General features: G+C 40.3%; 2 protein-coding genes across 5 annotated transcripts in view; one reads left to right on the plus strand and one right to left on the minus strand.

Annotated features, from left to right (window-relative positions):
- LOC131685555 (glycerol kinase) overlaps positions 1–16,616 on the minus strand; it is a 515,121-nt gene that overhangs the window by 48,702 nt on the left and 449,803 nt on the right. The gene's annotated exons all lie outside the window — the stretch shown is intronic.
- Positions 1,948–16,616, plus strand: part of LOC131685553 (non-canonical poly(A) RNA polymerase protein Trf4-1) — a 61,625-nt gene continuing 46,956 nt past the window's right edge. For 2 of the 4 annotated variants that reach the window (XR_009304832.1, XM_058969360.1), the window contains exon 1: positions 1,948–2,588. The gene's annotated coding sequence lies outside the window, so the exon portion shown is untranslated. Of the gene's footprint in view, positions 2,589–4,297; positions 4,643–16,616 lie in introns of those variants that run through there. The other 2 variants (XM_058969362.1, XM_058969361.1) reach the window with 2 other exon arrangements.

The following is a 16,616-nucleotide window of genomic DNA, read 5'->3' on the forward strand; positions in this document are numbered from 1 at the left end:
GGTTCAAATGGCACAATATGGGTTTTAGAAAAGATTCGCAATAAATTGATCAAAATATTTCCTTCGTAAAGACACTCATTACACTAAAATTATATTGATTAGTCGCATTTTTAACAGTTAACCCTGCCAGCACAACAGCTTACGGCGAAGAAGTATAAAGTCCTAACATGCAAGTACAATACAGTTATAGGTCGACATCAACTGACAAGCTACATGCTGCAGACATAGATGATTCAGGTAAACAGGATATATGCTGCCTTGTTGCATTGGAAAATTCCATCGGTGACCGGAATAGATGTTCTTGTTATTTTCCATGAACCGAAATATTTTCGATACATCTTACCTCCCTTTTTTCTAATCTTCTACTGACAGAAAAGCAAATAAATCTTTCGTGCAACATTCGCTCACGGAACGTGATCCTTTATTTAGATAGACTTTGCGTCCAGTCATCGGCTAATTTAAGGCTACGGTACATCTCGGGAATTTGAACGCGGGATTTTTTTGGCAGTGAATTTTAAATAGGAGATGGTTTTATATTTTTCCTGCACGGGATAAAGTCTACACAAAAAGAAATCAAGGTTCTCGAAGTGTAAACTGAACCGCGGATTTTGAAAATCTCCGCGCAAAAAATTCAACATGAATTGTTTCCGTCTGGAAAATTGCTGTTTTTGTTATGTTGGAAAATCGATGTCATTTTGAAACAGCTGGTATTTTGTAAAAGCAGCAGAAGTTTTATTTTGGCAGTTCATTCCCGTCGGTAACAATTCATGTTGAATTATTTTCTTTGTGTGTGTGTAGATTTGTAAAACATATTCGTTGACGTTTTGCGCGATTGGTTTTACACTTCGGGAATCTTGATTTTTCCGTTTAGACTTTTCCGTGCCATGGAAAATTCATCTTCCATTTGAAATACATGGGGAACAAACCCCCCCGAATTCCCGAGGTATACAGTAGCCTTAAAGGTTACTGTACACCTCGGGAATTTGATCGCCGGATTTGGGCCGGGATTTTGTGCCGGATTTTGATCACGGAAAATTTTCCGCCATTCTCTCTCCAAACTGTCAAAATAAAACTTCTGCTGATTCAAAAAAATGCTAAAAAAAAATTAAACGTTATGCAAACATCATTTTTACGACGGAAACAATTCACGTTAAAAAACCCGTGAAATTTTCCAGAATCGGGTTCACACTTCAGGAATGTTGATTTTTCCGTGTAGACTTTTTTCCGTCACGGAAAATCGAAAATGCATCTCCCATTTGAAATGGCTGGGGAACAAAATCCCGTCATCAAATTCCCGAGGTGTACAGTAGCCTTAAGGCAACTGTACTCCGCGGGAATTTGATTACGGGATTTTGTGCCGGATTTTAAACATGGTCACGGAAAATTTTCTGCCGTTTTCTCTCCAAACTTTCAAAATAAAATTTCTGAGACTTCGTAAAACTACCAGCAGTTCGATTTAACCTTAATCTGCGTGGCGCCTGCATAATTCCAGGCGATTTTCCAGTTTTTACTCAAAAGTACACGGTTAAGACACAGTCTATAGAGAACAGTTGCGCAAAGAGTGAAGTCAAAAAAGCCTACCTATCGAGCACAATTGGAATCCATCTCTGATACCTCTGCAGCAAAGTTGGATTCTAATTTTGCTCGATAGGTAGACTTTTTTTCGGCTTCATTTTCAGCACACTCTTTGCGTACCTTTATACTAAGGCCTTTGGGTTAAGAGTGTAACTTGACAACAATGTGCAGCGTCGCTTCAAAATTGTGCGTCAAAATGCACGCAACCAAACCGCTCCATTCGCAAGCCAGCAGTCTGCAAAAGATAGCATAAAATTCTCCATCTCATCATGGCTTTACGCGCCATCTCTTTCCCACTGCAGCCTGGAGCCCGTGCCTTCTCTTGTTCGCTGATTTCGTTTCGTATGTGGGTATTGCTGCTGAACCATCACCGATCGCTCAATCATACCGTTGTGTGTATCGCTCGTGGAGTGCAGCAGTAGTGATTTTTTCTCTTTCGCCCTTTCCTGTGGCAGAAATTGTCCTCGCGGATTTTCTTTCCCTCGGTACGGGCTGCGAATTACCGTCAGAAAATTCGTGGATCGCAGATTTCTTCCGTCGTTTCACACCGGGTCGACGTCGTCGCGAGTGTCGGGTGTGCTATAGCTACTAACCCTCCCGGAAGAGAGTGCAAATCCGGTTTTACCGGAGCGTAGGAACGAACATTGTGCTCTCGGTGTGACGTCGCACACCATTTTTCTTTTCGCGTTCGCAATCACATTCGGTCGGTGGCGGAAGAATATATTCCTCGCACATTCCACTGACGAAAAAAAACGTGAAAAACTGGCTGAGCCAATTGGGCCCCCGTGTAGTCGTGTATGACTATAGTGATCCATTCGAATGGTGGATTACGGATTAGAAGTGTCGGTCATTTGTGCGAGAATTGTGGCTCGGAAAAAAGTTGAGCTTGAAAATTTTTTTTCCATCTTTTGTTCGAGTGAAGAGAGTGAGGAGTTGAGCTGGTTGGAGTGAGAAGGAGCGGGAGCTAGCGGTAGAAGAGTAGCAAAGCAGCACCGAATTTACGGAATATACGGGTAAAAAGAACGCGGGTGTTGTGAGAGGGGATTCCTATAATACGTGTCTCTTTTCCTCCTGTGGGCCTTTCTCTTTTGCCCATCGGTTGCGTGTATCGTTGAGTGTGTTTGTAAATGCATGTGCATTCTCGCATGCAGTGTGTGTGGATGCAAAAATGTTGGTGAATGTAGTAGTAAGAAACGTCAAATCGAACGCACATCGTGGCATGGTTGCCAGAATTTTAAACGGGATGTTTCTTAGACGAATTTTTATTTTTTAGAGTTTAAAATTCATAATAATATTAACGCTGAGTAGGTTAACGCCTGTTTATGTAAATTAAATCAATATAATCAAAACGATAACGCTGACACCAACATTTCAAGACGTCGTAATTTATTAGTTCACGGTAATATTTGTACATCGGATAATACATTAATATGAGAAGCTTATGAAAAAACAAGCTTGAAATGATTTGTGTTTTCTTTAAATAGTTGCACGAACTTTCCTTCATTTAACAAGTTTAAGGAAAAACTAAAGATTATTATAATTTTTCTGCAGCTTTTTTGTATTTTCTTCATTGTTTGTTATTTCAGTGATTTAGTTTGTACTAAATTGTATGGAAACATTTGCTTTTGGTTCGAGCCATTTGTAGTTTATTTTCAATTTCGTATCAAGCCGGATTGAGCTTTAAAATTTATAAATAGCAAATATCATGGCTGTTTATACACTAGTTTTTGTGGTTTGAATATGTTAGACTTTTAATATGGATTCATATAACATTTAGTTTAATATTAATTCATTTAAAGTGTTAGAGGGATTTCCGTGAACAGAATAAAATTGTATCAAAAAACACGTTAATGTACATAGTTACTCTTCGTAGTAGCAATTGCACAAGTGTTTTGTATTGAAATTAAAGCACATCAATAGAAAACAGCAATACGAAAGATTGTGTACAAAATCTATTAGCCCCATTGAAAAATTGTCCAGCAAATTAATATTAAACGTCACTCTTTTTAGCGGCTTTTACACGTTCAATATTTTTGTCAATATTGTATTGACGATATTGCTTCAATACGTCAATCCCATTTGAAATGCACATCGTCAATACAAATACTTTCCATCACACGTTCAATATTTTTGTCGATACTCTCTAGTATTGACAAAAACATTGAACGTGTACGGGTTACTTTTGAAAAATAGCCACAGGTACATAACCACCCCTTTTGTTTACTGTAAATGTCAATGAAAACCATTAAAGTTTGTGATTTTTTTTTATGGAATATGCATTTCGACTTCGTCTCATCAGAATCGGACACTAACTTAGTGCCAGGACTAAGCTAGTGCCAGATTTTTTGCTTTTTTTGTGTATAGCAGCATAACATTGGACTTGGACTGTTACTTTACATGTTTCCGGGGAATTTGTTTTGATGCTATGGACCGACTAATAAACGTGATATTTTCATTCGAATCTCGGCAACACTGCAGCTGTGCACGACATTGAAAACTCATCATGTGTCAAATTACAAACGATTGAACTTATAAGCACCATCGTAAGTGTTCGTTTAGGAGAATCTTCTGATAGTCATGTCATGAAAATGTAAAAAAATAGTATCTCAAAAATGGGAAAACCCCCGTCAATGGAGTAATAATTTTTCATGTGATTTAAGTGTATTTGTGTCGCCGTGTGCCAGTGGATGGATGGATTTTTATTTTTTTGAGCGACCAAAATGTGACCATCGTAAGCGCCACCAATTTGATTCAACAGTAAAAAAATGAAAGAACAAGAATTTGAATTACACATCACATGCGACAGACACGATAGAGGCTAGGCTACGACTACCGAAATGGTGATGGTGCGAGTCGGAGCGAAAAATAAAATTCATTAATTGAAGGAACAGAAAAGAGTAACAATTCGCAAGTACTACATGCTTATTGGACAGAACCTTACTCGAAAGAAAAAATAACTCGTTTGACTGTATGCCTCATTGTCCGGCACGCTGAAGAATTCCTCCTTGAATTGTAGAAAAAACTGTCCAAGCAAGTCTATGACGGAGTGATATGGAATAGTTGATGGGTGAGCGAACAACGGAAAGAAGTGACACAAGAAATCGGAAAGAGAAAGGAAGGGAACCGATGTACTGCACATCGGCCGATTTTGGCACAGTGGGTGATATGTGGTGCTCAAAATTATTTATTTACTTATTCAGCAGTTTTAACTTTTGTAGCCATTCTCTGCACAGAATAAATATATAAATATATTCAATTAGCTAGAGATTACTGGGTGAGGAAAGTTATGAAAATTTAGAGCCATAGTACTCTAGTGAGAGCAAGGATGTGAAGTATACAGATCGGAAAACTAGAAGTGGGAGGATCATGGGACACATGTTTAATATCCTACAGGCTTAACTTTTGTCTTCTGCTGGTGGGGATCGAGCTTAGGCAGCATAACTACGAATCACTCAAGTTCACTAACATGCCTCCTGGTAAAGACAGACTTGTCCCTCTTTACCGTGAGAATCAACCTTTTTAAGTGCAATCACCGCAGTCGCCCACCGGTTTCAAAACAGGCTAACTCAGCAGGGGTGCTGGGTAGCAATTCAGAGGCTAATCTCACTGTACCGTTGTACAGTGGGCCAAGTGTGTTGATGATACCGTCCAAGCTTTGACAAGCCAGTGCCAGCTCGTAGAAGTACTCTTGGCGTGGCGTGTACTGATAGTTCGGAGCAATCGTTTCCTGCTTTCATAGTTCTTGTTGAGTTGGCGGGAGTGTGGTTGGAAGGACATCTTTCTGTCTATAGAGTGATTCCCAGAATTCTTGGATACTTTTTGATTGGAATCAGGGTGCCCTCTAAGGTTACTATGTTGCATGAGTCGCAACAGTGCGTTGTTAAACATTTCAGGGCAGTTATACTAAAACTTAACTAAACCCTTGTCACCGTAGAGCTTTTTCCGATGACAGAGAGGACGATATCATCCGCGTAGAAAAGGACATAAATGAGTAGAAAACCGCAAACAAGAATAGTGTCGCCGCTAACACGGAACCTTGTGGCTCACCGTTAGTTCCGCTAAACAGCTCTGATAGATGCCCACCCCGAAGTGCCGATTACTAAGGTATAGCCGGATGAATGCTCCTAAGTTTCCTCGAATTCCCCACCGATGTTGCTGAGTACTCTTTCTATCTAAACGGTACTGTGCGCCTTGGACACATCCATGATTTCTATGTCCGCTTGCAATCCCTTCGTGAAAGCCTCGTTGGGGATCTCCCTATGGGTTCCCAGGTATATACCTTCTCGGAAGGCCAATTATCGATGGTCCAGTAGGTTTTGTTCTTCCAAAAGGTTAGTAAGCCGTCGGTTGACTAGTCTTTCAAGCGTCTTCGCTACGCAGGAAAGTAGCTAACCCGCCTAAAATCACTAGGAAACTTGTTGCCCTGGTTTCTTTTGGGAATTGGTATTACCAATGCGGTTCGTCAACTATCTAGGCAAGGTCCACCTTCCCAGATTTTATTAAAACGCTTCTAAAAGTTCTCATCGGGTAAGCAATACAGTCGAGTGTGGATTTGTTTGCAGAGATGGTTTGGTCATAAGCCTGGTTTGGATCCGGGGTGAAAACCGTGGGCGAGAGTTCCAGTGGCAGCTTTTGTAGCACAAATTTAGTGGAAAGAGCTGCGTGCGAGGACGGAGCTTCGAACTTTTGTCCGATTTCGTTTCCTATCGCTTTGGGGTTGCATATTACCGTGTCATTCAAAGATAGTGCATAGCCGTTTTGACGGCATTTACGATTGACTCTACGCCACAACGCCGCAGTAGAGAAATCCGGGCTGATGCCTTCCAGGAAGCGAGACCACTTTTCTGCTATGGCATCCTTTACTACCTCTCTTCGGAGTTTTCTGAAGTAATGGGAATTGGCTGAGCGCTCGTCCCAGCAAGCATGGTCAAGGCTAGTTATTTTCAGTAATCGCAGCGTTTTCCGTCTTTTCCTAAATATATCGGCTACCTCTGGATCCCACCAGTGTATTGCCCACACCACACCGTATCGATCCGCCTAACGATTCAAAGTCAGTACACACTTGTGACAGACATCGCTCATTTGCTTGAGTTGACTAACACATCTGACATCTTCTAATGCAGACGAATTAGCCAATCTCTACGATGCAGAATCCATGGAAAAATCCTGCAACTTCCAACTTGTTGCATTACTGAAGTTTATACATTTTCCCAAATATGTCACGAAACAGATACGATATATCATCGTGTCGGTCACCTCCACATCAGAGGACTTGATCGGATCCAGTTAGACAAAACGAGTATCACCTCTTCGCTGTCTCGGAAACAAAGGTCGAAGCATCAGCTCCCGTTGGATCTATCCGCGTTCTAGCCTACAACATTATAAGGCACTGATGCGTCTGGCGATAGGACCCGATAAAACTACTACTTCTAATCGACACGCACGGACGGTGATAACAGGAATAAAACAATGAACTGCTGTATACCATCCGCCGACGGCGGTGGCTGAGATGGACTGACAAAAAAAAACTTTATTCAATGCGTATTGTAGGGTTCAATATATCACAGATGAAAGTATTTCACATATTGTTGCGTGGTCGACTGTGTTGAGTTTAGGGGACGGCTATAGAAAGCGTTCTGCCGCAACATAGTCCCCCCCCAAAACCGAAGGTTTTTAATACAGCTACGTTGTGTTTGGATGTCATACGTGATGATATGATGAAGGATACCGTTGATGGTGATTCCTCCATTGCTACTTTGAAGATGTCGAATGATCCTGAACGTTGATCCAGAAGACGATCGAAGAATATCGCCGGAACACTTGCTGGGTTTTGAATACACTCCAGAACGATGCAAGGTGTGCAGTCGTCCTATGAGCCGGATGCCGAAGTGTATTCTGCTAAGCGGCTGCAAATTGGCCCACACTGGCATAGCTCCGCTGGGGGATTTTTGCTAAGCAGCTGCGAATTTGCTCACACCGGCATAGCCGAAGCGTCTCGATATCCACTTGTATCTTCTTGTAACCGTTGCAGCTTTCCGATGGAACGTTCAAAAATCCTGGTCACGGCACCATTATGATGCGTCTGGCGATAGGACCCGATAAAACTACTACTTCTAATCGACACGCACGGACGGTGATAACAGGAATAAAACAATGAACTGCTGTATACCATCCGCCGACGGCGGTGGCTGAGATGGACTAACAAAAAAAAAACTTTATTCAATGCGTATTGTAGGGTTCAATATATCACAGATGAAAGTATTTCACAAATTGTTGCGTGGTCGACTGTGTTGAGTTTAGGGGACGGCTATAGAAAGCGTTCTGCCGCAACAGGCACGTTTTACCATCCGGTAGAGGACCTGCCGAGAAGTCGGAATCTACATCCTTAAAGGTGTAAAAACCAGATACTAAAATCTTCTTTGGATGGCAACATTTCTAGCGTAGCAAGATTTGGATATATGGCGATCAAAGTGTAAACAAAATAACTCTCGTACAGATAGAAGTGTATCAACGATCGATCTTCTCATAAGAGATTTTCCGCAAAGCATTGTAGCCGCCAACATTTCCCCAAACCAGGTGATATAGTTGTTAGCTTGACCTCAAACGTTCGCATTCGTGGACCAGCACCACAATACATTAAAGTGCGCAAGTTCCGTGGTATTAATAAATTGAGGGTGCAAACCGAATTTCTTACAAGAAACAGGACAACTTTTTTTCAATGCTAGAAATGTGGACGTCAAAGCTCAGATGCTGATTTCATAGAACGTCAAGCAACCGAAAAAATGATGCCAAAAAGTTGCAAGACTTGAAAAGTCGTTATAATGAATATATTATAATGAAAGTATTTCGCGGGAATTCGTTGGAATGAGCAAGGAATTGTACTGATAGGAAGCTTCATTTTGAATCTAATGGTAATCCCACAAGAAAACGAAAAAGCATGACGAATAATAATGAAGAACACTTGAGGCTTTTCTGATTAAGCAAGTTGAGTCTTTACAATCGAGTGAGTGAATAAATTGGATCCAAAGATGCATACAATTCGTAACTTTAGAAAGATTTAAAGATTGCTCAAATATTGTGGAGTGTGCTGCTATGGGATGCCATCAAATTGGTGAAAGATGCGTAAATAAAGAAACATGCTCCAGGTATAATGGAGCACTTAGTACATCTGAATACTCTTATACTGATTTAAAATGTGTTAATTGTGCTAAAAGGAATAATGAACGTAAAATGAATGGCATACAACATCCGGCATTTAGTAAGCAGTATTCAGTAAATCGGAGACCGTTAGAATCAAAAAAGCTACTTAAAAAGGAGGCTGTTTGAAATAGTGTATTCAAATATAGTTGGGGTATCTACATACTTTGTCGCAATGCGACATCTTGTAGAAAACAAACATTCATTGTTGGTTTTTCTATCAGAAGCAAATGTAGTTCAAGCGGATGCATTTGTATTCCGGGTAATAATGTTACTTTTTGTCCAAAACTATCCGTAGTGAACAGTGTGTGATACCGGCGCCCGTCGCGGTATAACCTGGACTGACTGAGGGAAATCAACGTCGCCACAACGTACGAGCAGCATCTTAAAGCAGCGCTGCCACCGGAGGAGAAGCTCATCGATGCTCCCCTTGAGGACTGCTGGACCAGGACTAAAACAGCCATAAGCAGCACTGCAGAGAGCGTCCTGGGATACGTACAGAGGAGTCGACAGAACGATTGGTTCGATGGCGAGGGCCAAGAAATACTGGACGAGAAGAATGCAGCACGCGCAGCGATGTTGCTTCATGCCACTTGTCAGAACGTGGAGTCATATCGACAGAAGCGAAAACAGCAGACTCGTCTTTTTCAGGACAAAAAGCGCCGCCTGGAAGTCTGAGAGATAGAGCTACAATATTGCTCTCAAGAAAGGCGGGTGTTCTTCAAGAAGCTGAATGACTCTTGCAACGGTTTTGTGCCACGGGCCGAAATATGTAGATACAAGGAAGGTGGCATCTTGACGGACGAACGTGAGGTGGTCGAAAGGTGGAGGCAGTACTACAATGAACATCTGAATGGTGCGCAGGCGGACAATCGGGCGTTCGAGGAGGACGATTATGTCAGTGTCGCAGCCTACGGGGATGTACAGGCGCTCACTATGAATAAGGTTAACGAGGCTATTCAACAACTCAAGAACAACAAGGCAGCTGGTAAGGATGGTCTAGGAGCGAAACTCAAGGTGGGTCCGGAGAAACTGACGAAAAGCAAACACCGAATAATCGAAAGAATCTAGGACAGAACAGCTACCGGAGGAGTGGAAGGAAGGGGTCATCACCCCGATATACAAGAAAGGCGACAAATTGGACTGTGAAAACTGTGATCACAGTGACAAATGCCGCTTACAAAGTGCTATCCCAGATTCTGTTCCGGCGCCTACCACCGCTGGTAATTCCGGCGCCTACCACCGCTGGATTTGTCGAGAGTTATCAGGCCGGTTTCATCAACGGCAGATCAACAAACGACCAAATCTTTTCTATACGGCAAATCCTTCAAAAATGCCGTGAATACCAGGTCCCGACACATCACCTGTTCATCGACTATGAAAAATGATCGACGAGAACGGCTTCCCTGGGAAGCTGACAAGACTGATTAAGGCTACGATGAATGGTGTAAGGTGTTGTGTCAACATTTCGGGCGGTCTGTCGGGTTCGTTTGAAACACGCAGGGGACTAAGACAAGGCGATGGGTTGTCCTGCCTGCTGTTAAATATAGCGCTGGAAGGTGTAATGCGAAGAGCGGGGTTCAACATGCGGGGCACGATTTTCACGAGGTCCGGACAGTTCGTGTGCTTCGCTGACGACGTGGACATAATCGGTAGAAACAAGGAGACGGTAGCAGATCTGTATACCCGACTGAAGCGCGAAGCAGCACGAGTAGGACTGAATATAAATGTGTCTAAGACGAAGTACATGCTGGCTGGCGGAACCGATCGCGATAGGGAACGCTTGGGCAGTAGTATTACGATCGACGGCAACGAGTTCGAGGTGGTTGACGAGTTCATCTATCTAGGCTCATTGGTGACTGCGAACAATAACACCAGCCGGGAGATCAGAAGGCGTTTTATCTCTTGAAGTCGTGCTTATTATGGGCTCCACAAAACTTTGAGATCCAGGAAGCTACATCACCGCACGAAATGCGCCATGTACAACACACTGATTAGACCAGTGGTTCTCTACGGGCACGAAACGTGGACAATGCTCGAGGAGGATCTGCAAGCACTCGAAGTCTTCGAAAGAAGGGTGCTGGGAACGATCTTCGGTGGTGTGCAGGAGGATGGCGTGTGGAGGAGAAGGATGAACCACGAACTTGCGCGACTCTATGGTGAGCCAAGTATCCGGAAAATAGCTTAAGCTGGAAGAGTACGGTGGGCTTGTGAGGATGTCGGACAACAACCCCACCAAGTTGGTTTTCATCTCCAACCCGACAGGTACAAGACGGAGAGGAGCGCAGCGTTCCCGGTGGCTGGACCAAGTGGAGCAGAACCTGGCGAGTATCGGGCGCCTGAGAGATTGGACACAAGCAGCAGCTGACCGAGTGACGTGGCGGAATATTGTGGAACAGATTAAATCATGTTAATATGATGTACAGTCAGGAAATATATAATGTTACTTTTTGCTTAACCCATTCCACACTTGCTAATGGAGTTGCTATTTACGCCAAAGGTCGAGGCACATTTCGGCTGTGAGTCAGTAAATGCCTGACGCGCAAATTTTCTTAAGCCGATGGAAATAACTGGCAGTGATCAACAGAAGGCTATGAAATTGAACCATGCACAATTTTAAAAAGATTGCTGATATCTACTCGATGACTGTTGGAAGTCACTAAATATAACATAGTTAAGAGCCCCAAAAATAATATCCAAGTTAGCGAACATATCACAAAAGCTGACTAACCATGTTCCCGGTTTCATATCCGTTGAAGCATGCTGAGTGGCCAATATATATATATATATATATCTAATTATACATTCACTTTATTCTTATATCATTTTAGCATTTTTTTATCCTTGGAGGGGCGGAAACAATGAGCAAAAGCAAAGAAATATATAGCTGAGGGAATAGTAGAACACAAATTCTGGGGAAACCGAATAAACTGAAAACAAAGAAAAAACTCAAGGTAGAGTACAAAGAATGACAAAAAGTAAGCAGAAAATGAAAACAAAATAAGGAAATCTAACAAAAGGAAGCTGTATGATCTACAATAACAGAATTCATGAAAAACAGAGAAGTGAAACTAAATGACTAAAAGCTTAGGATCAAGGCATAAAGAAATACACAAAGGAATACTAATAAAAAGGTGGTAAATTCCAGCGTCAGGGTAAATTATGGAAATAGAAATGTAAGAATACATAACGTGCAATAATAATAACAACGATACCAAATGAATTTATTCACATTGACAAAGGTTGTCCTAGTTTTTTTTAAACTTGGGTTGAGGGGGCACGCATTTTAGGTAGGGCAGAATTGCTGATTAGACTAGTCGCGCTCTACACCAAAAGTGTACTATAAGGTCGATAATAATTGATTCTTGGGTATGTCAGTTGAAATAGGCATGTACATGAAAATTTTGCTGTAGTATATCTTTCCCGTAGTTCACGCGATCGACGGGTTTTAGCAATTTTAGAAAACTGATGGGATTTAAGCAAACCTAATGTTTGCGGGCGCTTTCAAAATTTATTGGTTTAGCGATAAAAATTCGAATCAATTGTCCAGTTGGCTGAGTTTTTCAAGTTCAAAAGGGTTAGGAAGTTCACAAAAATTTCCAGATACAGTAGAATATTGATAGGTCGTGTGACCGAGAAGAGGATAAAGTTAAAATTAAGTTCCGGAAAAGATATTCGAAACAAGCCATATCTCATATTCAGTCCGAGAAGCTTGGTTTTTACGGAAATTTAGATAGCAAGGCAGCTGTTCTAACTAACGTGCTGAGTGTAGTTTGTAGTTTGGTTTCTCAAAAGTATGTTAGTTCAAAGAACTCGAACCGCTTATACTCTTTAGTTCTTTTGCGCCTAAAACGTTAATGGGATAAAAAGCACAAGAAATTTTGCAGAAGAGATAGTGAACGTCTTTGTAAAGTATACAGTATACTATATACACACACACGCGAAATATTTATTCACAGGTGTTGAAAACGACAAAATGTGAATATATTCAAAGGAAGATAGATCAACATTAAAATTACAACAAAGAGTTATGGCAAATCCTAAACAAATTGATAATTAGCAGCAATCATCTTTACATACGATCAAAAATACCGTTGATGTACTTAGAGTAAACAATTTTTGTGTAATCAAAAAACATGTTAATTCTCGTATCGTTATGTTTAAACTGTAATTATCCGTGATCTGCTTAACGGTAAAACCAACAGGTTACCGTGCGATTAATATATTTCGGCTACATTTACAGTTTTGAGCGAACCTAGAGTCAATGACGTATTTCATTTTTGCTTTTAGACATGGTACTAGAGCGACTTTGAGCGAAAAATGAATTCAGCAAATTTTATTTTATTATTTGCACATAGAATCATTCATACAATTTCGGTAGTAATAACTGATTATCAAACACTCTTTAAGAAGGTTTTTTTATACATCGAAATTTATGATAAAACCAAAATGTTTAACCATATTCGGAATCATTTGTTTTAAAAAAATTGTAACTTAAGACAACTTCGAACCTAAGAACTACAAATCTCATCTAAGATCTAAAATCGGCTTAGAAGGACTTCAATAAATTTCTTGAAATTTTGACGATCTCGCAATTTCATTTTTTTTATGAAACAAATTATGTTTAGAAAATTGCTTGAATTTGCAATGCCTTATAGAATACAGTAAACGATCATTACGCTTCAATATCGGCACAAGTGTTATTTTAATTTTAGTTAAACTCACCCAGCGGCACTTTTTTGATGCTGTATGGCGTCACAATAATTCAATCACAACTGAGACGGGTCACATTTTATTATAACTTTAAACAATTGAAATAAACAAGAGCACGTTCAAACGTTAACACTATCTATATGCAGTAGACTTTCTTTTGCAGACACCGGAACACCGCTGAACCAGCGCAATCACAAATGTTTTGAAAGTAGTGTACCATAGTTTAAATAAAACCGCTCTCCACCTTTTTTCTGTAGCTCAGGTACAATGCTGTGTTATCCCCAGATGGACTTTGCCTACCTCATCTACCATGCGTGCGTCATGAGGTGAGCAAATTCAGCCAACTGTAGAAAATTAAATTTTGACTGATGCTCCCAAAGGATCTATACGGTCGGGAAAACTGTCTGGTTTTAACATTTGGAGTATTTGGAAATTATTCTGAACATAATCTCTAAAGTCTATACTATTTTCGATGTAACAATAATCTATACTGAATCGAGATATATCGGTAATACTAAATATCGCTTAGAGCCTTTCGATATGAAGGTTACAATTGGAATATAAAAACGTGTTGTCCATTTTCTTATTGGGTAATTGTGCTTTTATTCAAATTTTCGTTAAGATTGTATAATTCAATACGCAAGAAATCGAGAAAATATCTTGAGGTTTCTTGAGGACACCTACAATGAGAAACTATCATTGTTTACTCTCTGTTCTGTTTTAACATTTATCCCTGAGCTCTTCACATACTATGCTAGGTGAAGCCATCGTCTTTCGATCTTTACTGTAAAATCAGTGAAAAGTGCTATAGCGACTCCGTAAAAATCGAACAATACGTAGATATGACGTTTTGAATAAAAGCTCTAGATTTGTTCTTATTGGATATCATTAAATGGATTTCAACTAAACTTCCAGGCAGTGCGAATCTGATTGGATTCTTCTTCTGAAAAATTCTCGACACGTGACCAACAAAACGCGCCGATTTAATTACTAGTATGCCCAAATATCTGATGCAATGTGTAAAAAGAGAATATCTGAAGTTATTTTTTTCCAATGCAAGTTCCTCAGCTACAGTATTTTTATTACTTAGTAATTATAGAATCAAATACTTTTAATTAACATACACTGAGGTTTTTTGCGTGGTGTTTTTACGCGTATTTCGATGAAAACCGCGTATTTCATTTATGCGGATTTTTGATTTTATGCGGTTTTCATTTACGCGGTTTTTGAACTTTACGCGGTTGTCATTTACGCGGATTTGCGAATTTACGCGGTATCCATTAACGAGGTTTCCATCAACGCGGATTCTTAAATTTATGCGGTCCTCATTCACGCGAATTTTTAAATTCACGCGGTTTTTGAAATTTACGCGGTTTTCATTTACGCGGCCTGTATCAACCGATCTGTACACTTCGATTCGTCGGGATGGTTATTTACGGCTTCGAGCATCGAATTCATATTTTTGATACCGGATGTCTTGGGGTGTCGGGATCTAGTGTCGTCTCGAAGCGATTTTTTGGACGGTTTTGGTGTCAGGGTAGGATTTGGGTCTGGAGTTACAGTTTTTGATTTTTGTTGCCTCGGTGGGTGTACCTTTCAGGGAGTTTGGCTCAAGAAAAAGTTGTTTGTATTTCCGGACTCGACTGAGATTTTTTGGGTCTCGGAAGGGGAAGTATTTTCTATGTTTTGCTTACTCATACTCTAGCATTCCATACACTTTGTGAAGATCTCTTTGGTAGTGCAAGTAATAAAATAGAGATTTTTATCTAATCTGTTGTACATGGACTTTATATTTAAGTGAAATAATTTGTACTTTTCATCTTTGATAAAATATATTCTTAATACTTAATATTTTTTTTAAATTTCAGTTTACATTGGTGGTTGTATTTTTTGCCGATTTTATGGAATTATATTTGATCTCCTTGTTAAAACACAGCTAATTTTCCGAGACGACAAAGATATAAATTTGCAAAGCAAGTTTATCTTAGCTAAACTTTTCGTTAAACAAGCAAACGCTAAATATTTTATGATAAAGATTTATAGCAAGATGTGTACCTTCTGTCAAAATCATCTGAAATTAGAAGCGGAGTTGTGATTGATTTTTACCAGAATTCCTGTTAAAACGAACCAACCGATTTCATTAGAGGAGGTTTGGTGGAAACAAGATAGAATTCCGGCTGATTTGCTCGAAATTTTACTTGCCATGATGTATCTCGCATAAATGTGTACCATATGCAAACCATTTTATCAATCGTTTAAAAACTATTTCCAATATTGGTCGTTCAACGATAGAATAACCATTACTTGGTATAATATCGAACACAAGCATTATCATTTTTCCATACTCAACCATACAAACAACGGGTTGTTAAGATCGGTCACCATACCATAATATGATCTTTTCCATATACATTTTAAAATATACCATTTAAGAACAATACAGTTTATGGTGACATGCATATATTAGATCTAGCGATACATAAAATATTATGGTGGAGAAAAATAATCTGTTCCCTTTCACATTTTCAATTCTATCGATAAATGACGTTGTATTTTGTTACATGCCATCTCCTGAAGGAAGCTTGGTTGACACTAAAGGGCGAACACGAAATTATTGCGACACATTCAACAGGACATAACTTTTTTACCATCGGGTAAAAATCAACCAAGTCTTGCACACTTTCTCGTTGACGTGTATTGTTTACATGCTGTCAAACTCGAAGTCGTGTTTTTCGATTCAACGAAAATGGAGGTGAACCAACGCGAGTCGAGAGAACAAATTCTTTCCAAACACCTGGAATTTCCTGACCTGTCGCACCGGTAGTTGGGAAAAATGTTGAACATTCACCATTCAACCGTCTCCAGAGTGTTGAAGCGGTTCCAGGAGCGGTTGACGTTGGACCACGGCAAAGGAGCTGGAAGAAAACCGGGACCGGAGAACAAAAAGACGGAGGGAAAGGTGAAGCGGATGATTAAAGCAAACCCCAACGTCTCAAGCCGTGATTTGGCTAAAAAGATCCGCATGGCGCAGAGCTACGCCCAGAATGCAAAGAAGAGAGCTGGACTACATACATACAAGGTACAGAACTTCCCAAACCGCGATGAGTGGCAACAATCGACGGCTAAAACTC

This window comes from Topomyia yanbarensis, chromosome 2 (genome assembly GCF_030247195.1).
Source record: "Topomyia yanbarensis strain Yona2022 chromosome 2, ASM3024719v1, whole genome shotgun sequence".
In the NCBI taxonomy this organism is placed as follows: domain Eukaryota; kingdom Metazoa; phylum Arthropoda; class Insecta; order Diptera; family Culicidae; genus Topomyia; species Topomyia yanbarensis.